The sequence below is a fragment of the Vigna radiata genome, chromosome 1 (genome assembly GCF_000741045.1).
Source record: "Vigna radiata var. radiata cultivar VC1973A chromosome 1, Vradiata_ver6, whole genome shotgun sequence".
Lineage (NCBI taxonomy): Eukaryota > Viridiplantae > Streptophyta > Magnoliopsida > Fabales > Fabaceae > Vigna > Vigna radiata.
This window is the reverse complement of record NC_028351.1, coordinates 13,874,910-13,885,122: the sequence shown is the minus strand read 5'-3', so window position 1 is coordinate 13,885,122 and position 10,213 is coordinate 13,874,910.

The window sequence follows — 10,213 nt, the reverse complement described above, 5'->3', positions numbered from 1 at the left end:
TGAAAACTATAATTTAATAACTAAAAAAAATAAATAAATAATAAATTAATTTCGCATCACTAATTAAAAAAAATTATTACAACAATAGTATTTATTATCCTGACTAAAATGAAAATATAAGTACACTAGGCACTTGAAATTCCTAACTCTAATGTTCCTTTCATAATACATGTCTTCTATCTTTTGCACATGAGATATGTTTTTAAGCTAGTTAGCATTCGTGATATGTCCACTAATTATAAAAAAAACATAAGTTGAAATTTTTTATAATTTAAAATGAAATTGATAATATATATATATATATATATATATTAAATTTAAATATTAAGAAAGTCACTAATGAAATAGGAGAAAAATATTGTTGATAGTCTTTTTTATTTTGATATAAATTATAGTAAAATATTTTAGATTAAAATTTGATTTGTGTAATTAATGTATTACAAAAAATTAATAAAGCTTATTTGCCAACTTTTTTGAATTAGCTTTTACAACATAAATAAACTATAAATAGACATCATTTGCCCACTCATTCTTCATACAATATTCACTCATTCTCCATAAAATATTCATTCATAATGAAAATATTTTTTTTTGTTTTTATTGTGTTTTTTTTGTTTCATGGTTTAGTAGAGTATTTGACTATTGGACGATGACAAAAATTTGGTCAGCAGGATTCTGTTCCATCAATAACTGCAGCACAACAAAAACAACACCATTAACACTATCAACGTTCACAATACATGGCTTGTGGCCATCAAACAATTCCAATCTACAGCCAAGTTATTGTGATATATTTAATCCATTAAATACTTCTAAGGTAAATTTTTCATTTAAATTTATGAATATAGTATAATTTTTATATGGTATTGGAAAGATGACACCTAATGTTATTTATTTTATTATTAGATCACAACAATAGAAAGTCAGCTGGAAAGAGATTGGCCAGATTATTTTGGAAATGACTCTGAGTTTTGGTCTTATCAATGGATAAAGCATAACATGCTCTAATATGAACTCGTTTCGTTCGTATTATATAAATGTTTTCATCTCAACCATAGGAGATCGCTTGGTGTTAAACCACAACTATTATGTTCAATATCACCTCCTTACTATCTCATAGAAATAAGGTTATGTTTGAACAAAAACAATAATCCCCAGTTCATCAATTGTCCTAGACGGGGTAATTGTAATAATAATAATAATAATAATAATAATAATAAATCTTTATGGTTTATGTAATAATTTATATGTGAGTATTCCATATATTATGTTGAATGTGAGTCTTTCATGTATTGTGTTGTATGTGAGTAGTAAAGATTTCGTAGTGTATTATGTTGTTATTTCAGTTTGTCTTTGGGTTATTACATTACATAATAAAATAACTATTTGATGTTGTATTTGAATGATTATGTAATGTTATTATGGTATTGGATTAATTTTCTATATGCTTTCATACTTATTACTACATAATTTTCTTTCTTGTAATAATAATAATAACAATAATATTTAAATGAACATAAAAAATATTATAGGATTGTCACCTTGATTAATATTTTAAGAGAATAATATGAATTAAGTAATTTCAATCAATGTTTTATACAAATTCATGTACTTTCTAGTTTTTCTAGTTTGTTTTATGAACACAGTGTTCTTATAAAATCTTTTTAAGTTAGCATACAGTGTTTTCACACGGTTTTCTTTATATTTTTGACATCTAAAAATGTGTTATCACTAGTGCAGTATTGACTTTTAACGTCACCCCTTATATGTCAGTTGAGGGGCTGAAGTAAATTAATGACTGGTGACATTTTCCTAAATAAGTTGGTAATATAGACGTCGGTTAGGAGGATCCCGACGTCTATAATATTATAGATGTCGGAGCTTCTACTAACTGACGTCTATATGTCTGACAGGTAAGTAAAAAGTCATTTTTTTCTGCCATATAAACGTTTGTTAGGAGGGACACAAATGTCTATAATATTATAGACGTTAGGATTCCTTTGACAGACAAATTAAAAAAAGGAAGAAAATTAAAAATTTTCAAAACAAATAGATATTTACTCTGATTGAAAAATTGATTGATTGAAAATAATCATTAACTAATCAGCTATTGCATAGTGCTATTAGATTAAATGAATGAAATAGAGAAAAAAAAAGTCCTATAAGAAGAAAGAATAGACTTACACGTATGAGAGAGTGTAAAAAATGGAAAAAAGAAATACGTAAGATCAAGTTATTTGTATAGATTTTACAAAGATTTGCAAATAAAAATAGTGAGGGTTTTGGGATTCTGTCATAAGAAAGCATTATATTTGTCGCGAAAGCCGGCGGAGTCGTCCTTGAAAAATCACATTTCATTTGTAGCACAAGGATATTTTAGTTATTTTATAAATTATCAAATTAATGTATATGTTTTATTCTATTATATTAACTAAATTATTCATAACCTTTTTGCTCTTTTCACCATTTTTTATACTTATTTTTGCTTCTCGTCTATCCTTTCCCTTTTCACTCCCTAATTCTAAAAAGGTGGAAAAGTTAAGTTCTGAGGACGCATTTATCAACTTTCAATGTGAAAGTTTGTATAACAACTATGTCACCATTAAAAAAAATAGTTTTTGTCAAAAAAAACTTACTGCTGAAAGAAAAACATATAAAATGTTAAAAAAAGTGAGTTTTAAGTCCAACTTATAAACACCCCGAACGTGAGAGTAAAATTAATGAGTGATTCGATAGAGGTCCGACAATGGAAGGAACATAATGTTTACATAAATCTCACTAGAATAGGCTTTAACCATAATTCTGATATCATTTAAGAAAATGAGTTTAAAACTAACTTAACCCCACAAAACCGACTTATAAAATAATGTATGTATCCACATATATACTCTAAATTAAGCAGGTATATACAACTTAAGTGGGCATTCAACATAAAATAATCAAATAATTGAAAGGGTTAATCGAATATTTATATTTACATTAATTTTTTTTTCTCTTAATCAATTTATAGAGAAGTGTATGATTTCTCTTTGTTCCAATATGTAAAGAAAAAGGGTGTGAAAAATATTTTTGTTCTTGTTGGTTATAATAAAGAAATGTGTACGTACTGAAGCAATAAATGATTATGAAAGTTTCCAAAGTACAATAAATACAATGCTACTTCAACTACCTCCACGGTAGTTTCCTTCCTCTAGTAATAATACACCACCATGTTCTTACCAACACCACCTCAAACTCATTCACCAAAGATCTTTTCCTCATCCTTCTCATAATCACAACTCTCACCATGTCTTCTCTTCAAATGGTTTCTGCAACTGCCATCAATTTTAAGCTACCTTACCAAATTCTGAGGCATGATGATGGCCCTTTGTCTGATGATGATGATGATGAGAGAGATCAGAGGGTAACCCTAAGGCCTAAGAAGTGGGGCAGGCTTAGAGGGGTGCCCTTGAGGAGAAGATTGAGGGTGAAAATGGCAAGTTGGAGGAAGATTTGGATGATTAAAAAAGTTATGCTTGTGTGTGCTAAGGTGAAGAGAAGGTTCAAAGAAGGACATGGTCATTTTGGTGACCTTTTTGCTGGGAACTATCTTTTCACTCAAATCAACCCAACATCACTCAAGTATCTTGAAAAGAAGCTTTCTCAAGCAAAAATTGTTTGATGTTTTATTTATAGTCATCATTCCAATAAGCATTGCCTTCTTCTTCTTCTTCTTCCAGCTAAGTCTTGTGTTCTTCATTTATTTTTTTCTGTTTTCTTTTGATTTATGTATACAAATGCAAGTGCTTCCTGTTTCTCCATGTATAAGCTTTTTAGCCTTTCATTTGTTGCATATTATTTGTAAGCAGGAACATAGGTACAAAGCTTTTAGTCTTTATGTGAAATTTTTAGTTATCAATCAATGAAAATTGCTTTAGATATATGAGTTGTGTTGTGAATGAAATGCCACAGTAATAGATTATAGATCTCTTGTGGCACTTTAATTTATGAGATCTACTTCATACCTAGACATAATTTCAGATATTTTCACACTCAATGTTCTATAGAGTAATGTACATTATGATTAGTGTATTTTACATATATTATTTAAGAAAATTTTACATTTTCGTTTTTTTACTCTTTCCAACCCTAATAAAAAATTAGTATTTATACTTTTCTAGTTAATTTGCCCATTTTTCTTTTAAATTTATGTTATTTTATTAGTGTTAATTACAAGGGTATTGAATGAAAAATGGGTGTAAGTGTATCATCATTACCCTAATATTTATATACTTGCCTTGTTATTTTATGTTTAAGCATAGTGATTTGGTAATTAGATATTCAAGAGTGACTTTTATTTTGGGATCTCTAAAACATGATTAGCATGTAAGGTTGAAAATTTTAAGGGTATTTCTTCTTGCACTTGGGATTTTTAAATCATGTTTTATTCATTAATTGCATAACGAACTTTGGAAAATATATTTTTTATGTTATGAAATGTTGATTCCAAAATGGAGGTAACAGGAGATATTAATAGAATGTTAAAAAATTAGGCTGATGGTGGATTATTGAACAAAAAATTATAAAATAATTATTATAAAAATAAAAGAATTCAAATATATAAGACTCCATAATTAAATACGTAAGATGTGATTTTTACGTTATACCTATACTCTATTTAAATTCAATAAATATTTGTTAGGCTAGAAAGAAAATTATATTTAAAAAGTTACTTTCATTGCCCTTTAGCAGTTAATTTCGTTGATGAAATAAAATGTATAAGAATAATATTCTTTCATATACTTAAATTTTTTTTATTTATTTGACATTACATTTTTTTACTTTTTACTTTCTTTTTTCTCAAAAAAATATAAAAATTTACATTTTTATAACTATTTTACTTTCATACATGTATTAATGAATATAAAGATATGTCATTATAAAATTACAAAATAGATAATTACTTTTCTAACCAATAATGACAAAATGAAAAACCAGTTCTAAGACACAGAGAACAGATTTTTACTTTTCATTTTGTCCTTTCTCTCTCGCTCTCCGATTATTTTTGTTCTGTTGTTTTGATAAATATGCACACTTCTAACTTTTATGAAGAAAATAAATGCAAAAAGAACAATTTGTGCTACATATTTTGTCGGAGAATACGATAGAACACATTTTGCCTAGACTATAAGGTAATTGCAGAGAAGCAGGCTAATCTGTCAGCATTATAGGTTGTTATTAATGTTACATTGTCATAAAGTAAAACATTTCCTCTTCCATCATAATATGTGTGGGCCTTTTGCATAAGAGAGAAAGGAAGGTGCTCTTTTAACTCTTCACATGCTACAAAAGTAGGCATGCTACCACCTAACCTTGTTTTCAAATGCTAGCTTAGTAGTTCCACTTGATTGAAATAATAACAAAAATAGTACTACAAAAATTACAACTCCATATAATGACAATTGCATGATATCCTATATCAATCATTTTGCAACCTCTACTTTTCTTATATCTCAATATTAGGTTTAGGAAATTTCTTAATTCTACTTTTTTTTATATCTCAAAACTTAGGTTCAGGGAATTTCTTAATTTTTTTTATATAATCATGTGAGGCATCACAATATAATGTTAACATGCCAATTAAAACTTCATTCTTTAATTATATTCCACTATTTGAAAATTTTATAAAAGAAAAAAGAAAAATCGAATAAAATACAAAATGACGGAATCAAATTATACCATCTGGTACCCAGCGTACCGTACAATTTCCTGCATACAACCAGGCCGATCATCCAAAACGATCACCTAGGCTGACCACCCAGACCGACCAACCACCTTGGCCGATCACATGGTTAGATTATAAACGATAATAGCTCATTAAAACCCCTAATGGAGATTAAGATGCGATTGGGCCACATTAAGCCGACGAAAGGTAAAAGCCTATTACAAGTGGAATAAATAAAGGTCCCAGGTATGATTTCAGGACACGTTGCACATTATGCACACCACATGCATCACTTATAGTGATAACCATTCGGTCATTTTTACTGACTTGAGCGTCAGAGTGCCTTTGACAGGTACCCGCCCGCCTGGCTTGAAGAAGGAAGAGGGAGAAAGAATCAGGTGTCAATCCACTCGACTTGGAGAAAGAGGAGGGAGAATGAACAAACTTGGAGTATGAGGAGACCTAGGTGACTATTCGGCCTTCAACGAATTTGTTCAGTCTTCAAAGTCCGTCCAGTCTTTGAGACATCTTGACTGAAACATTATGGCGCCCACCGTGGGACCGAGCTAGTATTCCCCATTGTAGCCACAAGGAACCAGTGAGTGGTGCCTCATAAGAACGTCAACTCAACCTTTCGGTCTCATTTGCTTGGTCTTGCCTACTCGACCACTCGACCTCGTTTGCACGACCATTCGGTCTCCTTTATGTGACCTTTCGGCCTCATATGCTCGGCCTCCATGGCCTCACAGGTACTTAGCCAAATTTGGCATCAACAATTCGACCATCTAGTCTCCCAACGACTCAGTCATTCGACCTCGACCACTTGGTCATCGGTCATAGCTTGGCCTTTTGCAAGCTTTCTATAACAAGTTTCTGATCGGACTAACCCAAGTTGATGAACAGGACACCCTGTCAACTTGGCCGGGCGGTGAATAGGAAACCCTGTCGTCTGTGACGGTTCAACCTAAGTTGATGAATGGGACACCCTGTCAACTTGATCGGGCGGTGAACGGTGGGTTCCCAAGAGGAACCCCCCCCCCCGAAACACCTCAAAACCCAAGTTGGTGAACAAAGTTTCACTCCTGTCAACTTGGTCGGGTGGTGAACGGCAAGTTCCTAAGAGGAACCCCTACCCCCCGGAACGCATCAAAACCCCAGTTGATGAACGAAGTTTCACTCCTATCAACTTGGTTAGGGTGATAAACGGTGAGTTCCCAAGAGGAACCCCTACCCCCCGGAACACATCAAAACCCAAGTCAATGAATGGGACACCCTGTCAACTTGATCGGGCGGTGAACGACGAGTTCCCAAGAGGAACCCCTACCCTCCAAAACGCCTCAAACCCAAGTTGATTAACGGAGTTTCACTCCTGTCAACTTGGTCGGGTGGTGAACGATGAGTTCCCAAGAGGAACCCCTACCCCACGGACACATCAAAACCCAAGTTGATGAACGGAGTTTCACTCCAATCAACTGTTCGACCATACCTCGACCTCAACAACTTGGCCTCCTCGACCTCAACTTCTTAGCCTCCTTGGCCTCAACTTCTTGGCCTCCTCGACATCAGCTTCTTAGCCTCCTCAGCCTCTACCTCTTGGCCTCCTCGACCTCAACTTCTCGGCCTCCTCGACCTCAACTTCACCTCCTCTGCCTCAGCTTCTTGGCCTCACCAGCCTCAACCTCTTGGCTTTCTCGACCTCAACCTCTTGGCCTCCTCGACCTCAATTTCTCGGCCTCAACAGCTTGGCCTCCTCACCCTCAACTTGGCCTCCTCAGTCTTAACTTCTTGGCCTCCTTGGCCTTTGTTTCTTGGCCTCCTCGGCCTCAACCTCTTGGTCTCCTCGGCCTCAACTTCTAGGCTTCCTTGGCCTCAACTTGGCCTCCTCAGTCTCAACAGCTTGGCCTCCTCGGCCTCAGCTTCTTGGCCTCCTTGGCCTCAACTTCTTGGCCTGCTCGGCCTCGACTTTTCGGCTTCCTTGACCTCAACAGCTTGGCCTCCTCGGCATCAACTTCTTGGCCTCCTCGGCCTCAACCTTTTGGCTGCCTCGGCCTCAACTTGGCCTCCTCGGCCTCAGCTTCTTGGCCTCCTCGGCCTCAACCTCTTGGCCTCATCTTCTCGGCCTTCTCGGCCTTAACTTCTTGGCTTCCTCGGGCTCAACTTCCATGCCTCCTCGGCCTCCACTTCTTGGCCTCTTCGACCTCAACTTCTCGGCCTCCAAACCACCTCTATCGTTCGGCCATATCTCGACCTCGACTTGTTACTTAAAGGATCAACAGATTATCCAGCTCGGGCGGCGAAGGCATGACTCCTTTTGTCTTTCATCCACTCGTTAACAAGCAGATATGACTTAGAGGCAAAAGCGAGCCAGAAAACTCGTCCTTTTTAGGAAGGCCATCTACAAAACCCCTTCGCATCATTAACACCATGCTCGGGCTTGGGGGGCTGGTGTACCATACGGTACCCAACGTACCTTATGGTTTCCTGCACACAACTAGGCCAACCGTCCAAAACGACCACCTAGGTCGACCACCCAGGCTGGCCAACCACCCTGGCCAACCACTTGGTTAGATTATAAACGATAATAGCTCATTAAAGCCCCTAATGGAGATTAAGATGTGATTGGGCCGCATTAGGCCGACGAAAGGTAAAATCCCATTACAAGTGGTATAAATAAAGGTCCCAAGTATGATTTCAGAGCACGTTGCACATTATGCACACCACATGCATCACTTATAGTGATAATCGTTCGGTCATTTTTACTGACTTGAGCGCCAGAGTGCCTTTGACAGGTACCTGCCCACCCGACTTAGAGAAGGAGGAGGGAGAACGAACCAAGTGTCAGTCTGCCCGGCTTGGAGAAGGAGGAGAGAGAACGAACAAACTTGGAGTATGAGGAGACCTAGGTGATCGTCCGACCTTCAACGAATTTGTTCAGTCTTCAAAGTTCGTATGGTCTTCTAGACAACTTGGAATGTTTTAAGGGACATCCAAACCCGACCGAAACACAAACCAAAACTCATGTAAGAGAAAAATAACCTTAAAGCCACTAACAATACCTAAACATAGAGAGATTTAAACAATTTATGAAGAAATATTAAATCTAATATTCGAAAGTGAAAAATCATAACATAAAAACTCATGTTTATTAACAATACCAATATTAGGAAAGGCTTCAACACAATGAACATACAAGAAATAACTTTACTAACAAGTAATAAATAATCCAATTTCAATTAAACATGGATTTATATGTCAAAAGATATTCAACAAGAAAAATATTAAGTGACGCCTTCTTAAAGACACATATTAAGTATGTCCTACCTGAGAATAACATTTTATCTGATTCAAGACGTAGATTTACTAGTGAACCCACAAACTATGAAATTAAGGTAAATTAATCATAATTCGTGTTCATACATATACAAGTGTCGCAATATATATGTCACAATGTGGGAGAACTCCCTCCTCTATTTCTCACAAGATGATATCTTAGTAATGAGTTAGATCATCAATGAAAACAAGGAGATATCTATTACGACATAAGTGTTAATATTTAACACAAATAAAATAACAATTCACATATCATTCCAAATATGTGACCACAAATTCATATAAGATTCATTATTCTCGTATGATTTTTAAATTAGACTTTCTGTTTTACTTGTCTAATATTATTTATCATCTAACTAGAGACATGGTTGTCTAATAGTATAAGTGTTTTTTTATCATTAAAATTCTTTTAACTTGATATTTCAACAATCTTTCCCTTTTCGATGATGATAAAACCAACAAAGAGATATAATTTCAATCATGGTTAATAATATTGTCTATTCAAAAATATCATTGAGTATCATAATAAATGTTTGATTAATATCATCACAGCATTAGAACCATAATAAATCTTTTGAGATCAAAATCATAATAAGAAAGATATTGTAGTATGAACAACACAATTCATAATCAAGGTTAAAGTTTAATAGTTAAAATTTTAGGTATCAAAGTATTAAAATGATTATGATATTATAGTATAATATGTTGATAGGGGGAGCTATGTGAAAACTAAACCCTTATGTGTTTTTATGATGTCAACAACAGAAATGTTTTAATAGTTTCTTGCACAACAATTGAAATGATTAGTTGTGTTTATATGCTTGTTTATGCTTGAACTGCTTGGTCAGCATACTTACTATGACCATACATGATTGTATATCTGTAGTATGCTTAATCATTGTTTTGAATGATAAAACACCTTGCACAATGCATATATGTATGAAGTAATCGATTACAATATTTATTAGAGTTGTCAAAACGGGTAACCCAGCTCGACCCGGCCCGGCCCACCACGGGTTGGTCATTTAGTGAGCCAACCCAACCCGGCTCATTTATTAGCGAGCCAGAAAAACTTGAACCCGGCCCAACCCACCACGGGTTGGTGGGTAAACGGGTTGGCTCACTAGCCCATTTAATTACATTTTTTTTAAAATAAAAAATACAAACTTTCTGTAATTT